Source organism: Danio rerio, chromosome 13 (genome assembly GCF_052040795.2).
Source record: "Danio rerio strain M-AB ecotype USA chromosome 13, GRCz13ab, whole genome shotgun sequence".
NCBI classification, from domain to species: Eukaryota; Metazoa; Chordata; class Actinopteri; order Cypriniformes; family Danionidae; genus Danio; species Danio rerio.
Genome location: NC_141033.1, coordinates 34,548,744 through 34,567,783, shown reverse-complemented (window position 1 = coordinate 34,567,783; position 19,040 = coordinate 34,548,744). Strand labels below are relative to the sequence as shown.

General features: G+C 34.1%; 2 long non-coding RNA genes across 4 annotated transcripts in view; one reads left to right on the top strand and one right to left on the bottom strand.

The window, feature by feature from the left end:
- The window catches only part of LOC147834234 (uncharacterized), an 84,084-nt gene extending 78,139 nt beyond the window's left edge, over window positions 1–5,945 (top strand). For 2 of the 3 annotated variants that reach the window (XR_015506169.1, XR_015506176.1), the window contains 3 exons: window positions 926–1,043; window positions 2,344–2,407; window positions 5,023–5,945. This is a non-coding gene — a long non-coding RNA (uncharacterized LOC147834234). Of the gene's footprint in view, window positions 1–214; window positions 838–925; window positions 1,044–2,343; window positions 2,408–5,022 lie in introns of those variants that run through there. The other variant, XR_015506175.1, reaches the window with a different exon arrangement.
- Window positions 5,946–10,025: 4,080 nt separating this feature from the next.
- The window catches only part of LOC101885246 (uncharacterized), a 24,126-nt gene continuing 15,111 nt past the window's right edge, over window positions 10,026–19,040 (bottom strand). Inside the window, exons 3-14 of the long non-coding RNA XR_015506109.1 lie at window positions 16,410–16,439; window positions 16,249–16,318; window positions 15,895–15,924; window positions 15,729–15,798; window positions 15,616–15,643; window positions 15,377–15,406; window positions 15,206–15,275; window positions 14,806–14,850; window positions 13,694–13,827; window positions 13,483–13,615; window positions 10,401–10,969; window positions 10,026–10,356 (exon numbers count right to left, since the gene is read on the bottom strand). This is a non-coding gene — a long non-coding RNA (uncharacterized LOC101885246). The remainder of the gene's footprint in view (window positions 10,357–10,400; window positions 10,970–13,482; window positions 13,616–13,693; window positions 13,828–14,805; window positions 14,851–15,205; window positions 15,276–15,376; window positions 15,407–15,615; window positions 15,644–15,728; window positions 15,799–15,894; window positions 15,925–16,248; window positions 16,319–16,409; window positions 16,440–19,040) is intronic.

Here is a 19,040-nt window from a genome sequence, read left to right as displayed (position 1 = left end):
CATTTGATGTCATTATTGAACATCAAAATAGGCTAGACATTGAATTTTGTTCACCTGACATCACAACCTAATTCTAACCTAATATTAACGTCTTATGACTTTGTGTGCCTGCTGGGCAAAAACCAAATGCACTACAGAATGTTACGTATATACACATCCACAAATTACATGTAAATGCATCAGCTTTTAACAGCGTAATACTCACTTCTCACTACTCTTGAAAGGTCTACGTTTTACTCATACTTTGAGTAATATTTACAGATACTTTTACTCTACTTGCACTACATGTTTAGGCAAGTAATGGTACTTTTACTGAAGTATGATTTTTTTAGTACTCTTTCTACCACTAAATATATTCAAATATTTTATTTAAAAAATAAGCAGTCTGGCCATTAATATTCAAAAAGCTTCCAGTTGTCTAACTGTAGTGCTGAAAAATAAACAGGCAAATCATTGCTAAGACTTGACAGTGGATATCAAGTATATTAAACTTAGATTGTCTTGAGCTGTGCTCCAGATGCACACATTATACTGTACTATAAATATTGTTAATTGACTGTTTAGAAATTAAATGAGAAACATGCTAACCAACCAGCTGCAATTAGCACATGGTCACATGAGGTCAGCCTTGGGAGAAGTTGTAATGATCGTACCAAGAATCTAGACTGCAGTAAACCCCATTTAAGAACATGGAGGAACCTTGGAGCTCCAGACGACCTGATCACTCTGGCTGATAAGCGACCGCAGATTGCAGCTGCAGCAGTAGCTCTGGACTGATTTGCTGCTTGGTTAAGAGGCAAAGAAAAACACCAGCTCGGGCCTGCAAGTTTGTTGGCGGTAAAATCTGGAGCATGTTTGCTTTACTGGTGCGAGCTCGGACACTGGTCCGCATTCCACTGACCCCCACTTCACTGTGTTTTCACAGGAAATAAACAGAGGCTTGTTGCGGCGGCGTTATCACTCCCTGTCTGTTTGGAGTGGAACCAAGAGCTACAAATCTGCAGAACCGCCCAGTGGCAGGCGAGATGGGAATAACTCATCAGGTAACTGTGCACAGTCGTTTTCAAGGGGTGACTGAGTAAAGGTGATTGTATTCAGTGTGAAAGGAATCAGGGCCAAGTGTGCAATCACTCTCCGATTAGACTGATCTGATTTTCCCTCCACAAGTAGGGAAAAATCATTCTGCATTTCTGAAGCAGCATGTCATTCACAGAATTTTCTTCAATAATAAGCAGATCTGATATAAGAACGATGGCAAGGCTTTACCAAGTAAGGTAAGAGCTCCGGTGGAAGATTATTTACATCTTTAAAGTCAGCATGAAATCGAATTCACTCTACCTGTAGACTAATGCATCTAATTGAATGAACTGCATCTAATGGAAAATGCATCTAAATGAGATGCATTGTCTTGTTTTCATTGTCATGAAATGTCTTGTTTTATTCATTCTTTTTTTTTTTTCAGAGGTTTGTCTTTAGTGACATATTCCAGATTTTCCAAACATTTAATCTTACTGAAATGTTGTATTATATACATTTTTTAAAGTCCACTGTAAGCCTGCACCAATGCTTGCAACCCAGGTTTATTCAGCCAACCAGGCCAGCTAATGTGGTCTCCAGAAATGTAGACAGGGGTACATGTCCACAATGAGCCTGTGTTACAACACTTGACATTGCTCATGCACAATGGTGCCACAATTATACTCAAGTAAAAGTACCATTACTTGCCAAAAATGTAGTGCAAGCAAAGTAAAAGTATCTGTTGTAAATATTACTCAAAATTTGAGTAAAAAGTAGCCCTTTTAAAAATACTCAAGATAAGTGAGTATTACACAATTTGTGCATATGCTTGAAAATGTAACATTATGTAGTGCATTTGGTTATTGTTTTAGGGCATTTGGTGATTTCAGTCATCATGCAGTAAACATCCTTCATCTTCTCATCTGGTGTAAAGATTTTGGACATCTTGGACACGTTTAATGTTTCCAGATGACTTGCTGGATTTATAAAGTGGCCGTGTCTTGAGGTTGTTTAGTATGGTGTGATTCACTTTCTATGTGCAATTTGATGCAAATCGCAGTACTGATTTTTCTACTCAGCCAGTTATCATAGACAAGAAAAAATAAAGTAGTGACTGCAGGTTGAGGGAAAATAATGGAGTAAAACTACCGGCACTGCACTAAAAATGTACTTAAGGGAAAGTAAAAGTACACGTTTTAAAACTACTTAGTAAATTACAACTCCTGAGGAAACAACTCAATACAGTACAGAATTTCCAATTTATAATCTAAAAATGATGAAGCATTTAAATGTTTTTACAGCTTTTTGTTGAACATTGTTTTACAGGACTTCTGGCATCCTGTAATGCCAGAATCTGGCATCCCACATTAAAAGTGCAACACAAAACCAGGTAAGCTGCAGAACAAGTTTACTACAAAGGAAAAGCCATATGGACACTCAATTGGGGGTAGTGGCGTAATTTTTCTTTACCCAGCCTGGGGTGCGTTTCCAAAAAACAATGACGTAACTCGCCGCTGAACTATCATAGTATGATGCATCGTTTGGGAAAAGAGCAAGGTAGTGACGAGTGTTTCCCAAAACCTGTAGTTTCTCTGTCGCAGATTGATCATTTGAACCATGTTAGTTATAATGTAAAACCAACACAATCTCACGGCAATTCGTAACTTTTTCATTTAGTGGCTAATTCGTATGAATTCGTACGATCTAATTCGTACAATTTAGTACGATTTGCTTTTCCCCCAATGACGGTTGGGGTTAGGGGTGGGGTTAGGTGCCACGCCTCCTTTTTAAAATCGTATCATTTCGTACGACTGAAATCGTACGAATTCGTACGAATTAGCCACTAAACTAGCAAAACGTAAAAAACTTACGTTTTCTCGTGAGATCAGGCTGTGTAAAACACCCATAATTATTCTCTAAACGGGGTGGAGTAACAATGTCTTTAGAAAAGAACCTCATAATTTCTTTGTGCAAATTTTATTGTTTTACACGCACACACAAAAAAAAATCCAATATTAGTTTTGGTAAAAACACGCACTTGCTTTTCATATTAATTGAAATATATATAAACGTCACATACACATTAGAGTCAATGTTTTATTCATTCATTCATTTTCATTTTCGCTTAGTCCCTTTATTAATCCGGGGTCGCCACCGCGGAATGAACTGCCAACTTATCCAGCACTTTTTTTTTACACAGCGGATCCCTTTCAGCCGCAATGGATCTCAGGGAAACATCCACACACATTCATTCACACTTATACACTACAGACAACTTAGCCAACCCAATTCACCTGTACCACATGTCTTTGGACTGTGGGGGAAACCAGAGCACCCAGAGGAAACCTACGTGAACGCAGGGAGAACATGCAAACTCCACACAGAAACGCCAACTGACCCAACCGAGGCTCAAATCAGCGACCTTCTTGCTGTGAGGCGACAGCACTACCTACTGCGCCACTGCGTCACTAAGCCAATGTTTCTTTTACAAATATTATTGAGATAATTCCTTGTTCTATTCTAAAATATAAAGTCAATTATAAAGTTAACACATATTCTTATCAAATATAAATCAAATAAATAAATAATGAGGCTATTTATTAAGAAATGAAATGTTATATTTATTATTTGTTAGGAAATGAAAAAGTCCTATTATAACAATATTAATAATGATGATGATGATTATTATTATTAAGTAGGATATTGTTTATTTATTTTTTGAAAAGTCGACTTTTACAATTTGACATGCAAACCACTACAGAAATGTTCTGACCAACAGGCCTATGTCATGTACAGTACAGATACTTAATAAATAACCTGCTATAAATTAAAAGCACTAACGTGTGCTATGTTTTTTTGTTTTCACAAGCTTTGGAGACGTAACATAAATTGCGCTTTTAAATAATAGGTCACCCATACCTTTTGTCATGGCTATGGCTCCAAATTTAAATGTCAGAATCTTCTAAATGAATATGGCATAGGGGGTATAACTGGGAATAGAACACAGCCAAGGACTATGCATCTAAATACAGCTCTAGAGGTGTAGTTACAGGCGTACAATTTTGCGACGCTGTTTGCAAATGTTCGTTGGAGCAATGGACTTGGGAAACGCCTATAAAAGAACTATGTTTGTAACGACGGAACTTGCAACCTTAGTTGGCTAACGATGATTTGCGGAACTGCACCCTTGGATAGCAAGCAATGTATATGGGGCAGATTTCATATACAGCACTTATTTTTCTTTTTTTATCATCCTAATTTTTTTGAGCAAATATTTTTTGAGCAGTTCTGAACAAATCACCTGTTTGTGCTCTATGTGGAGCTCGATGTCTGTTTTCCATTTTCACTCTTTTTGCAGCCAATCAAGTACAGGAAATTTTGTTGTTGATTGTTTGGAAGATTTTTTTAGTTGTATGCTGCCGTTTGCCAGCCCACTGTTGATTTAGTGTGCCTGATCACATCTCACACACACACACAACACACACACTCATTCATTAGGTCTTTATAGTCCACGGCTCTCTGCACACTCACATTGATCTGTGTGTACACAGAGTTAATGGGTCAGATTAGAGGAGAGCAGTACAGTAATAGCTGCCCCCTCAGATGTAACACTGTGGTTAAACCAGCGAAGCTCATTAGCTCTGTCCCTGAAAGGCAGACCATTTGCATTTCAGTCTCAATGTGGGAACAATTTAGCCGTCTAATTGAACAGATCAACGAGGGTGCCGTCACCAACTTCTCTCACCCGCTTTTTTTTTTTTTTACATTCTGCCTTTCATTATCGCTGTTCTTTAAACTCTCTGCATGATTTTAGCTGCAGCTTTGAGTTATGTTAACTTCAGCAGTATGAATATCTAAACATTTTCTTGATTACCCTACAATGGACAAAGAGATATGTACATGCCAACTGCTATCAGCAGAGCAGCATTTCAGAAAGATAAGTCCTCGTATCTGGTTACCTTTCTAAATCATAAAGTAAACTATTTTCTGTTTGTATTTATGTAGACAGTCTGGAGATGTTTTCGCAGTGGGATGGTTTGGCAACGGCGAGAATCCCTAGTGAGGGAGAAAGAAAAATGACGGGCAGCGGAGGGAGGAATGAAGTCTCATTTGGCAAGAGACTCAAACACCCACCCACCCACATACAGGAGAACAAGGACCCAGTTGGCTGAGGTTTCTGATAAACCACTGCAGTGTGGGAAAGCTCATCACTCATCTTCAAATGGTTATCAGAAAAAAAGCTAAAGAGCACACACTGGGAGTCTGTTTGGGGAAAAACTTCCAGTAGATACAAAAGAACCTGTGCTCACACTCACATGCGTATTTCATTCACAGGTCAGGCAAATGTTGTAAAGACATTATTTTATTCAACCTAAAAGTATACATAGTTTGACAGAGCAGCAGTTTGGATGGACTGGGATATACTGTCTAACGTTTGCATTTGTACATACCATTATGCCCTTCATGAATGTTCTAATATAAGATCATATCACCAACCTGATTTCACCAAGTAAGATATGTTCCTGGATTAACATCTATATTGATCCTGGAACAACATTCCAATCAGCCAATCAGAATTAGGGGCCCTTTTACTGTTTATGTTAATTTAGGCTTAGTTACTGCTATTCAACTATAACCCCCCTCTGATTTTTAGAATAATTTACAGTTATGGTTGGGTTTAGGGGTAGGGAATAGGTATGGATTATATTTTTGAACAAAAATTATGTACCAGGATCAACATAGATGTTAATCCAGGATCACATCGTATTTGGCAAAATCATGACATGCACATATCACATGTGAATAGTGTCTTCAAAACAGAAAGTTCATAGATTGTTATGCTTGTTGAATCATTGGCTCAGTCAAAATGTGTTGACAATGAAATCAAATGTATTTAATTAATTGTAAAAAATAAATGTTTAAAGACATGAGGCTCAGATTGCTTCCATACAATTATTTAGAAACAAAAGCTTTAGCTATTGCTCAGCCAGGCAGACTCATAATAAGTCATTCATAATAATTATCTCGTCAGCCTATAATGACAAAGCGCTCTACATATAGGCTCATCTTAACAATCTGTTTCTCTGTACGTGAGGTCGGCCTAGTCTCCACTCGGGGATTGGCTTCGCCCTGTCTTCATCTTCACATCACATTTGAATAAATAAGTCAGATTTTATAGACAGACCCTTAGTACTATTAGTTTCAACTATATTTTATTAACTGCCGAATCAGAACCAACAATAAGAGGGTTACCGTTCCTAAACGTCCTAAGGAGGATACTGTAGGTTTCTTTCATGTCTCAAAGGGAGTGTTTGGCTGAACATTGTGTGTTCAGGCCTCAAGTACATTGAAACTGTCAGAGGCAATGTTTTTGATCAAAAAGCTATGATTTGAACTTAAAGTGATTGGCTTACAGAGAAACCAGAGGACCCAAAAGTAGAAGAACTACTTGGCATCTTCCAGTGAAACCCAATAAGAAAAAAACTGAATGTGTTACTGTTCCTGTTTTTCTTGTCATGCTTGGAGCTCTAATAATGCCGTAATCTTGTTAAATTGTTCCTCTTCTCGTTATCGTGATCTCCTCTGGAGTTTTAGTCATAGCTTATTTTTCCTGAGAGACTAGGAAATATGATTTTCAGAGGAGTATTAATCAGATTTTAGTATTAATCAGACTCATTTCAGAGATTAGCAAAATCCCTTGTCGAAACAAATGACTGACCTCAGCTGAACGCAGACTCTCATTGTTATTCCTCAGACAACAGGGATGAAGCCTCCAACCTTCTCTTCGCTTTCTCCATCTTTTCTTCTATCTATCTCTCTATCACTGACATCACAGTGGAAGCCTTTGACTTCCTGTTCCCTGGACGGCCTCAACTTCTGGAAATCTTGCGTTGAACTTTTGATGTCTTCCGCAGTTTTGGCATAGCTGCAGGGTGTAGGTGATTGAGAAATCTCATCTCTGGTCACAAGAGACACAGACATCATGAGTCCTAAGTTGTTTTTGTTGATAGGATCATGGAAAATGTGAATATGTATAGTTTCAGATGGAGCTCTAATCAGAAGCCTTACAGTCATTTCGGACTCGGCCTGCCGCACTAGACTAATTTCATTGAGATTTGTTTTGATTTGTTTTGATTTTTGTTTTGAGATTTTTATCCACAAAAAAATGTGATATGTTCAGTGTGCATGAGCGGAGGGAAAAGGGAGAGAGCGAATAAGCCAGACAGATCCAGATGGATGCTATTTTTGATTTGTGGGAAAACATTTTTGCTTTTTACCTTCCTGCAAAGAAATAGATTACAACTGAAGAAACCCCAAGTACTCAGATAACATCGCAGAGTAATCCCAATCTGGCATGGCCACTGAACAAAAGAAATGGGAAAAGACAGTCATACAGACAAAAAGACAGTGAAAACAAAAAGGCCAAGAGGGAATGATGAAGGAAAATTGAGAGATAGGGAGAGAAAAAAATAAGTTTAAAAGTAAGAAAGAGGATGACACGCTGAAAGATGTAATGTTGTAGGTATGCTTGTCATCGCTTGGCGGGACGGATGTTTCACACAGCTCATGTGAAGTTATATGCCTACGAGGACCTCTGCTGGAATAAACCGGTAATTCACTGCACGATTTGATGATATTTAATTCCCAAGAAAATTCTTAATTTTCCTTTACTCATACACACAGTTATTATAATTAACACAGAGTTGTTTATCGCGGATCAGTCATCAATTTTGAACTGTATGTATATATATATATATATATATATTTTTTTTTTTTTTTTTTTTTTTTTTTGATAAATTGATTACTACCAAGTCTGTTTTTAAGCTCTCAAGTCAGCCAACCTACATGGAGAGCTAATTGGACTGCAACTGTAGGACTGCAGGAACTGCAGGAAAGCCATCCATATGGGGTAAGCAGTCAGCTGGTAATCACGAAAAGAAACGGTGTTATACCGTGCCATATCGTTCGTTTTAAACCTGAGATGCAGCAATACAGTGCTCAGCATAATTGAGTACACCCCATTTTGAAAAAAAAAATATTTGTATCCATATCTCAGTGAATTTAGGCAATGCATTTTGGTGCATTTAAACAAAACAGATTTATTAAACAGATATATTTATTTAACTAATATTTTAATTACCAAACATATTTAGAAATTGAAAGATAATATAATTAAATTCAAACAAAACATTACAAAAAAGATGACAACCTACAAAACTTTTCAATGTTTTTGCTTCTCTTGATTTTTCCTCTTTATTTTTATTTGTATTTAATATTTTTCTATTACTTAACATTTAGGTGTACTATTTTTGGACCGTTATCATAAGTTACTTTGTTAGATAAGCTCCAGACTAATCTAGGTGACAAATCTAATGCATATGCACAAATAAAATATTGTATAGCTTCCTATTAAAAATATAAATTTAAAAGAGAGATTTGTGAGGGGTGTACTTCTATATGCTGAGCACTGTATGTACTTAATTAGCAATCTCAAGAAATGTATATAGGGCAACGTTTTCAGAATGAGCCTATGTTACCCAAAACAACCTCAAAGTTTGTATTGATTTAGGTCATTTTGAATAAGTAGTTTCAAGAAGCAAGAAAAATTTTTTTTTTTTTTTAGTAAGATCTATAGTTTATAGCTGAAACTGTAGACCACCAAGGACTAAAACCCGTCTTTAATGCTTTAATGTTCTACAGGACCAATAATAACTCTTACGTCCTACATGATTATTCAGTTTGAGTAAATTAAAAGCTGATTAAAATTTTGGGGGAAAATATCTTAATAACTGTGCTTTGAAACGGCCAGAGCAAGCAAGGGAGAAAGACATACAATGAAGGAAACAGTGAGAGCGTTAGGGTTTACTTTAGATAAGCTATGGGATTTGATGGACAGCATGGCAGCGGTTTGAAGAGAGCAGAGGAGCAGGTTTCACTAAGTTACAGTAGAGTCTTTGTTTAAGACTTTATTATTGTTTTTACTGAAGCACTACCACAGGGAGCTGAAACACACCCTCACATAGAGAGTGTTGATGAGTGTAAATTTGAGAACTGTCAATATTGATTTTGCAAAGCAGACATTGATTTGTCACGAGTTTGACAAGAATGTGATGGTGGGTTTCATCTCATTCTGTTTTTACTTTTTTCTTTGTTTTTCCACCATACACACACATACAATGATCATAGCAGATTGCTGTTTTTCATTGTCCGATCCAATTTATGTAAACCATGGATTATAATTCCTTTAACGTTTATGTGTGATGAGGACAGCATTTTCCCAATGTCTTGACCAGATTTAAAATAATAACACGAGACTGGAAATGCAGATTTTAAGGAAATATTTTTAACACATGTAGACTGATGATAAAAGTTGCTGGAACAGTAAGAAGGTCAGTGTTAAGTAAAATAAAAGAGATGTTCATAGCATAGCACGGACACAAAAACAGTTTAATCTCATGAGAAATTCAGGATGGGGGAAGAATGATTTAGGCCTGAAAATCATCCACATTTTATTCATTCCAACACATTACGTTTCCAGCAGACATATCGAATCAAGTCCAGTCCTGTCAATTGAAATATTAAAATACAGACAACTCTTAATTTAAACAGCATAGTTAAAAAAATATCTACAAAAGGTTGTGCTATTTCTGCCTTGACTTACAGACAATACAGCAAGGTCTCAAAAGTACTGAAGTACTGTTGAATTAGGTACTGCTTGAAAGACTCAATAAGATAACAAAAAAGTAAGAAAGAATAGATATGACTATTTTAGAAAAAGTGTATTATATTCTATAAGTGCAGATCAATGTACTGTATACGTTTGACAGCTGTACTGTCCATTAAAGTAGCTTAACTTTTTGTGTTTGAGATTATGATGGAATAGCACACACCTTTTGTAAAGTTGCTTTGAAACAATAATTATAGTAAAAAGTGTTATGCAAATAGACTTGAACCAAATTATGTAGTAAACATAAAACAGCATCAGCACATGTGGGTTTGCCTACATGCACTCTAAAAAAAAATTCCGTAAAAAAACGGTAAAATGTACTGGCAGCTCATTACACAAATATTTTACCGTAAATTAAAAACGGAAAACTTCTGTTAATTGACAGTGTGTTCACATTAAAAAAACTACAAAATATCCGTTTTTTGACGGTTAAACTACTGTAAAATAACGAAACATTTTATAGTAATTTAAGGGTTTTCTATATAAAAAAAACGGTTATTTTCTGTGTTTTTAAGGGTATACCAACAGTAAAAAAGCGGAAATATTTTGTGTTTTAATAGTATACCTATTGTAAAAAAACAGACAGATTCTGTGTTTTAATAGTATACCTACTGTAAAAAAACAGACAGATTCTGTGTTTTAATAGTATACCTACTGTAAAAAGAGGACTTTTTTGTTTTTTTAATAGTATATATACACAGTGAAAAAATGAACAGATTCTTTGTTTTAATGGGATACCTACTGTAAAAAAATTATTATTTTACTAATTTAATGCTCTTCAAGCAGCATAGAAATGGCAGTTGGTAAGGATAAACATATACATATGGGAAATACACTATTAATGGTTTACCATAGTAAAAAAAAAACATTTATTCTATACTGTATGTGTAAAGAAGCAGTAAATAGTTTGTTAACTGTGAACTTACAATTAGTACAAAAACAACTTTGCAATTAAAACAGATTCTTTAATGAATACAAATCATTTGAATTCCAAATAGCTAGTTATACACACAATAATACATATTGACATGTGAATCACACAGTGAGAGGTCTTGGCAAATAATCTCATAGCAAATTAGTTTTAAATGTTAGCTTTAAGATAATTGAGGACAAGTGGGCAAATTACAAGTACTTTACATTAAGAAACCAGGTTAAACTGCAAGATGGCAGGAAACAGACGATACAACTGGGTCTTCTTCCGCTCCAATACTGATACTTCAATGGCTGTAAAACAAAAACAACAAAAAAAAAAACATTACTAATGACATTTCACTTACAACTGAGGTGATTCCTTGCATGTCAATAGTTTACACAAATGGAAGTTTTATCATCATCTTCTTGTCTCACTCTTGTAATTTCAAGCCTGTCTGACTGACATACTTCCACAGAACAAAGTAGGAGAAATAGGAGCAACATTCTTTAAAATATGATATTTTGTGTTTTGCAGAGGAAACAAAGTCATACAGGTTTAAAATGTCAAGAGTGAGTAAATTATGAATTATCAATTATTCAGTTTTGGGTGAGAAATCACTTTAAGATTTTTCAAAATAAAGTGTAGGTACTTTTGACAATATTCGGAACAATAATGCAAGAGAGAAACAGTAATATAAACAAACTATGCTGGTAACACTATAATAACTACAGGCTATGATTCATTTATGAAGCATTAGCAAATAGTGAATTCATTATCTGTTAAGCATTGACTCTAAATTAATAGATGTTAGCAGTTATAAATACATGTCGGTTATAAATACCGGATGTCGGTTATAAATACAGCTGCAAAATTTGCTACAGCTACAGTTTAATAATTGTGTTATCAAACTTTAATGATTGATTTTACATTACTATATATATATATATATATATATATATATATATATATATATATATATATATATATATATATATATATATATATAATATTATATTTAATATTGCATTATTTACAAAACTTCTTCCAGTTGTGGCCTAATCTGTGAGGATTATTCATGACTTATAAATCCTTATAAACGACAGTTAAAGGCTCAGTATCAAATGAACATTCTTATCTAAACAGTCTTATCTAAAAAATGTAATTACTGTAAATATGAAACCTTGCTGAATAGCTGGAGTGCCAAAATATAACATAAAACAGGATAAAACAACACTAAAATAATTTAATGATATTACGATGCAACATTTCAGTGTTATTTAGCTATGTTTAAACTGTACAGTAATTTTATTTTAGATAAGATTTATTTTTCATTTAATACAATAAAATGAATTTCATTTTTAGAATATAACTGAATCTTTAATTGTGATTTATAAGGGGATTTACAAAGCATAAACAATCCTCACTTTAGGCTACAAAACTGGATGAAGTTAACAAAAGCACTTATTAAAATAAATATTGTATATACTTTATATACTTATTTTTTGTACTTTATTTACAAATATAACTATTACAATTCATTCATGTATTTTCCTTCAGCTTAGTGTGTACTCACACTATGTATAGTTGCCTTAAACCAGGCCGAAGCACTCTTGTCTTCCCTCCCGTCTCCCCTGACGTCCCACACTCACATTGCATTCAAGCCTGAGCACTCTTACATCATCGATGATGCGCTGTTTAGTTTAGGAAGTGCTCTCAGCACGGAGGAGAATTCTTTAGTTATATTGTTTTAGTCATTTGGGATGCAGTAACACGCTGTCAAATATTTCGCCGAACAGATCAGCCACTTTTGATGTTAATAAACAATCATAAATTCCTTGTGCTGCAGGAATAGGAGGTTTACTAAAGGCGCAGCTGTGGTGCAGTAAGGGGTTTGCGTTCATTGAACAGTAATAGTGATTAATTTATCCAAATCAAAGTCCCTTGCAAACTGTCATAGATTAAAGACACAAACCCCTCACTGCACAACAGCTGCACCTTTAGCAAACCTCCTAGTACCTGCAGCACGTTGACTTTGATTGTTTATGAGCGTCAAAAGTGGCTGATCTGTTCGGCGAAATATTTGACTGCGTGTCACTGCATATTGAACAACTAAAATGATATAACAATATAAAGAAATCTCCACTGTGCTGAGTGAGAGCACTTGTTAAACTGAACAGTGCATTATTGATGATGTAAGCATGCTCAGGCTCGAATGAAATGTGAGTGCAGGTCGTCGGGGAGACAAGCACGCTTCCAGTTTCAAGGCAACTGTGGATAGCATGAGTACGCCCTTGAAAACACCCATACACACTTATTTACAAACACACTCATACACTACAGCCAATTTAGTTAATCAATTTCCCTATAGCTTATGTCTTTGGACTGTGGGGGAAACCTAAGCACCCGGAGCTCTACTTGCTGTGAGGCAACAGTGCTAGCCACTGTGCTGCCCAACTATTACTATATGCCTGAATAATAAGATATATAAATGTTAGTTTGAATAGTTTATTAACCATTTACTTACACATTCTGAATGATTAGAAAAAAAATACACCAACTATTCTTAAATCACTGGTTTATAAATAATGCTATACTAAATTTAGTAATGAAAAATTAATCATTAACAAAATATAAAAACAAAATCATTAAGCACATTATAGATGTGCTTATAAGTCAAGATTACAGCATTTGCAGCTGTAGTTATAAACTGTATACTAAGGTCTATTAATGTAGAGTTAATGCTTAACAGAACTTTTTGCTAATGCTTAATAAATTAATCAATAGTGTTTAGTTATTATAAAGTATTACTGGTGTGCTTAATTACCTTTAAATCTTCCAAGGATTCTGAAAGTCTTTCTGGTCTGACAGGAATCGAAGGAGTTTAGATGGTATGTTTCTGCTTGGTGCTCTTTTTTTCTGCTTTGGACCTAGATTCTGGATAGTTACTCAGCATGCTCCTGTTGTAAATACAACAAACATGTATCAACTTACTTGTCTTATAAAAATGAAATAAACTTAAAAATGTAAAAACAGACCTTCATATAAACTCCAGAGTCAGGGCTGCTTCCTTAGGCTACATAATGTTTAGCACATAAGAGACTAAACATGTAGCTCACCACAATTAGGGGACAGCCCAATGATCTTGTTATTGTGACTGTGGACTCTTCTTCTGAAAAAAAGAAAAGTGAGTTGTGTGTTGGGTCTTGTACACGTCCACATGGAAAGAACCTATATAAACATATGGTTTAATATAGGTTTTGATTTATGTTTTTGAAATATGTGACAAATATAAAATTGGCTGTTTTCCTATATTACATGTACATATATGGGTACATATATGCACACCTATATGTTAAATTATTAATATTATAAATAATATTATAAATATTATAATTATTATGTAAAATTATTCAAATACATGTCTGCTACATAATTTAAAAGAAATTAAAATATATATATTTACTTAATCAAATATTACAAGAAATAATTATAGTGCAAGAACAAAAATAAGGCAAAAAAAAAAAACAATAAAGGAAAGAAAACAAAATTTAAAAAAATGACAAACCATTTTGTTTTACATTTCTTTCTTTTCCACTATCTTTATACAAGAAAGAATTGACCTTGAAAATGTTTCAGGAAAACGTGTAGACATCATAGCTTTCCATCTCCTCTCACTTATTTGCCATAGTTAAATTCCATAACATGCCAATAACATGTGATACAAAAGTCAAGTGGCACATACATAAGTTTTTCGCATTTTTTAAGTTAGTTCTTACCCAGAGAGCAAACCTACGTTAAATTAACATTGAATAAATGTTAAAACATCAATCAAACTATCATTGAAACAACGTTAAAAAGTCACCACTGATTTTTAGGCAGTTTTCCACCCTGAAATAATGGTAATTCTATGATGATAAATAGACAAAACTGTCCCAAAATCAGCTTTTATTTAACCAAAATTAAATCTTTTTTTTTTTTTTACAATGAACCCAACATTAAATAAAATGTTAAATCAACCACACTATCATACAATTAATGTTGAAATTTAAATTTGATTTTTAGCCAGTTTTGCATCCTGAAATAATGTTATTACAATGACGCTAAATAGATTAAACGGTCACAAAATTAGCATGAAGGCCTGGCTCACCATCAAGATGCCCACATTGAAATTGTCTCTCTCATCATCAGGTGGCTAAGAGAGAAAAGAAAAGAGATTCAGCAGTGGACCAGTTATTTCCTTATCACTTTAAGCAGACATTACCAAAATAAAGAACTTGTAACATTTCAAATGATGCAAAAATAAATAATAATAATAAATAACTGCTTGGTTTATTTAACAGATTATAGTAGCAGCTTAAAAAACCCAGATAAAACACCCACATCAACCCAGTACTTTTTAGTTTGAATACATGTTAACAAAATTCTAAATTACTGAAGCAAAATGTGTTCATGTAAACACTTAGTAAAAATATAGGTACAAGAAATTGGTTTTGCCAAATAATAAAAATAAAAGCATCAATATAAAAAAAAAACCCTGACCATTTTACCTCTTAAGCTTGAAAGTTTACTGTCATCCCCTGTACTAAGTACAGATGGTCCAGCACAACTGCCCGAGTTCTGAAAGAGCAAACACATTCTTGGTAAAATGACAATAGATGCAATGCTAAATATAAATCATTTTTTATTTTTTGTATTATTTATAAAAATGCAGTACTGACCAGTCAGCATCAATTTTTACACCAACACACCTACAACAAAAATAACACTCATTCAGTTTGAAACATGCAACATGTAGTCTACTTTTATACTTTACATACTTTGTGAATAATAAAAAAATGAAAACATTTAAAACCCCAGCTGTATTTTATTTCATTTGTCTATATCAATTCAAATTTAGTTTGGATTGAACGTAAGATTTAATATTTTTATTAAGATTGCTGTGAAAATGTACCTGTACCTTGTACTTATATCCAAAATTACAGAACCTGGAAGTCAACAAAGCAAAATATCAGTGAACCTTATATGTACAAAACACTTAAAACCAAACAGAAAAAACGCTGAACATTTTACCTCTTAAACTTCAAAGTTTACCGTCATCTCCTGTATAAGGTACAGAGGGTCCAACACAACTGCATGAGTTCTGAAAGAGCAAACACATTCTTGGTAAAATTACAATAGATGCAATGCTAAATATAAATCATTGTTTATTTTTTTGGTTAAAAAATGCAGTACTGACCAGTCAGCATCACTTTTTACACCAACACACCTACAACAAAAATAACACTCATTCAGTTTGAAACATGCAGCAGGTAGTCTACTTTTAAACTTTAAACTTTGTAAATAACAAAAAAATGAAAACATTTAAAATCCCAGGTGTATTTTATTTAATTTGTCCATATTAATTTAAATTCAGTTTGGATTGAATGTAAGATTTAAGATTTTAATTTAGATTGCTGTGAAAATGTACCTGTACCTTGTACTTATAACCAAAATGACAACATAAACATAAAGCAAATCTTATATCATATATCAGTGAACATTATATCTACAAAACACTCAAAATCAAACAGAAAAACCCTGAACATTTTACCTCTTAAACTTGAAAGTTTACTGTCATCTCCTGTATAAAGTACAGAAGGTCCAGCACAACTGCCTGAGTTCTGAAAGAGCAAACACATTCTTGGTAAAATGACAATAGATGCAATGCTAAATATAAATCATTATTGTTATGGTTAAAAATGCAGTACTAACCAGTCAGCATCAATTTTTACACCAACACACCTACAACAAAAATAACACTCATTCAATCTACATTAAAAGATTTCATTTGCGATAACACCATGTGTAGTTCACTCTATTATCAAGGTTTATTCAAATAAAACTCCTGATCTTCTAATAGTAAAGAAAGTATTATTTGCTATAATGAATCGAACTGACAATTAGTTTGAAGAATTTTAAGACTGTGGAAGAACAACTCATCTTTATATCTTCATATTAGCTGCCCTTGAGGTTCTTAAAAGTGAATAAATAAATATCAATGACAGTTCAACTCGACTACAACAAACATTTAATTGTGTGCTTTAAGGTACACGTTGTAGGCTATTTGAGGCCGAAAACGCATGACAGTGTAAACACTATAAATACTTTTAAATGTCACACACTTACTGTATCACTCTGTTATCTCTGTACACACAAACACACGTCGCGAAATGCGGAAGTTTTTTTTTCGTTCCATTTGGCGAGCGTTATTAAATTCCATAACATTCTCATCAGTTCTTGCTTCTTATTTGCGTCTATTACCCCAGTTTGTCACGCGGGATGAATGAAATGTTCATGAGTTAAAGTGAAACTGCCGAACTGCAGTTAAAGTCAGGCATTCTGCTGATTTGATTCAGAAGGGCACTTGTTTGTCAGACGGCTCACCTGTCAGGTATACATCCGCGCTAACGTAAAATGTCAAAGTATGAAAGTCACCCATGAGCTGCAGCTCCCAACCCAACGTTGAGAATAGATTAACGGCGATATATATTTTTTATCGCGCGATAAGTCTCGCGTTAACGCAGCACGTTAATGCTGATAACGGCCCACCACTAATAATAACTTAACGAGTGTGTATTTCCCCTCATACCGAGTTACAAATGTCTCCAATTCACGCGAGTATAACTTATAACTTAACGTTACTTAAAAACCAGCAAAGCTGTTCCACTGAAACTCGGTCACACAGCCTTAATACACTGCGGTCAAGCCAGCCGCGGTTCGGAAAAACACAGTCAAGCCAGCCGCGCTTTATATTTTGGTGCGCGCGTATTATTATCATTACGGTAAAGTCAGCAGCCACACAGAGAGCGCTCCACAGAGCACCCATTTCGCCCAGAACAGAGAGATGACAACGAAATATAAGTTTATCCCCCTTTCCTCCCACGTATGCTTTATTAAACAATTTATTAGCTTTTTTGACTGTTGTTATTTTAAGAAATTGGTTTCTGGGCTTACCTTTAATTTCCTCAAGTTTATCTTTTTGCTTCAAATGATTTTATAGCAGATCAAACGGACAGAATAAATATACGATTTCTAAATACACAGAATGCGTTTCTACTTATCCTAGCCAACTACAGTACATTGCAAATAAGGTTAAATGCAATTTTATACAACGTGGCTAACCTCAGAAAGTGAAAACAATCATAAAGTAGTCCAACAAAACATTGTTTAAATTACAAATATATGTTTATTTTATTTAAAGGGGATTTAAAAGGTTATGTTTCTTTCAGTATATGGGATATGGGGCATCATTACACTTTAGATGACTGTAAAGACCTTATTATTTGTTATAAGTAGAATAGAACAACAATAAGATCTGATGCAGGAAGTCAAATACTAAGCATACATCATATGAAGCCTGTTTTACTGCAGCATTTTGGAGAAATGTACCATTAACACACTTTAAAGTGCTATAAAGAAATAAGTAGAAAAAAAACAAAGTTTGGTTCTGATACAGGATGTACATGCATACCTGATGTAAAAGACCTCATTTAAGTTAACAGAAGAAAACTATGGACAGGACATCCAATATTATATGCATACCTCATAATAACTTACTGCAGCATTTTGGAGAAATGTGCTATTATTGAGCTATAAAGTCTTTAAAGTGCTATAAATACATTGTTTGACATAAGTTAAATAAAAGACTGATCTGGTTTGATACTGGATGTCCCATGCCATATGCATATATACTACATCTGAATACTTTTTACTTCAGCAATTTGGAAAAAAAATTGCTCATTTAAAATATGTAGAAAAAAACAATAGTCAGGTCTGATACAGTACATCACATTCTAAACTTCAAATAAAGACTTATTACTGCAATGTTTTGGAGAAATTGGGTATTAGCATTACTCAGTGTTATAAAGACCCAATTTACAATAAGTAGACAAAAACAATGATCAGTTCCTGTACAGAACATCCCATGCTATATGTGTACTTCATATGAAATCATTTTACTGCACTGTTTTGGAGAAACGGGGTAATAACCTAATAAAAAGTGCTATAAAGACTACATTTCAAATAAGTAGGAAAAAACAACGGTCAGTTCATATACAGGACATACCATACTATATCTGTACTACACAAGAAAACTTTTAACTACAGAGTTTTGAAGGAACAGGGTATTAACATATTTTAAAGTGCTATAAAAAACCCCAATTAAAATAAGTAGAAAAAAACAATGGTCAGATCTTATACAGGACATCCTATGTGTGTACTTCACATAAAAGCTTTTTACTGCAGCATTTTAAAGAAACGGGGTATTAACATAATATAAAGTACTGTAAAGAGTTTATTTTAAATAAGTAGAAAAAAACAATGGTCAGTTCTTATACAGGACAT